Genomic DNA, 221 nt, shown 5'->3' on the forward strand with positions numbered 1-221 from the left:
ACGCGGTCCCTAAAGTGCAACCAAAAAGACCAGGAACGCGCCCTTGATCTCTGCCACCAGGACCGCCGACGCAGGGCCGGCCCAGCCCGGCCCTCGGGCTCCCCACTCCCCCCGCCACTCACCACAGCCAGCCAGGTGCCTTGGGGGGTCCGGCTCTGGGACAGCCCACCCCCGTCCTCCCAGGAAGGCTCCCTCTGGGCAAGAGCCTCGGCCCGGCCATA

At 70.6% G+C, this 221-nt stretch overlaps 1 protein-coding gene across 1 annotated transcript in view; it reads left to right on the top strand.

Annotated features, from left to right (window-relative positions):
- PLEC (plectin) overlaps window positions 1-221 on the top strand; it is a gene marked incomplete in the record, with an annotated part of 65460 nt that overhangs the window by 35956 nt on the left and 29283 nt on the right.

This window comes from Tupaia chinensis, unplaced genomic scaffold (genome assembly GCF_000334495.1).
Source record: "Tupaia chinensis unplaced genomic scaffold, TupChi_1.0 Scaffold000335_1, whole genome shotgun sequence".
Lineage (NCBI taxonomy): Eukaryota > Metazoa > Chordata > Mammalia > Scandentia > Tupaiidae > Tupaia > Tupaia belangeri.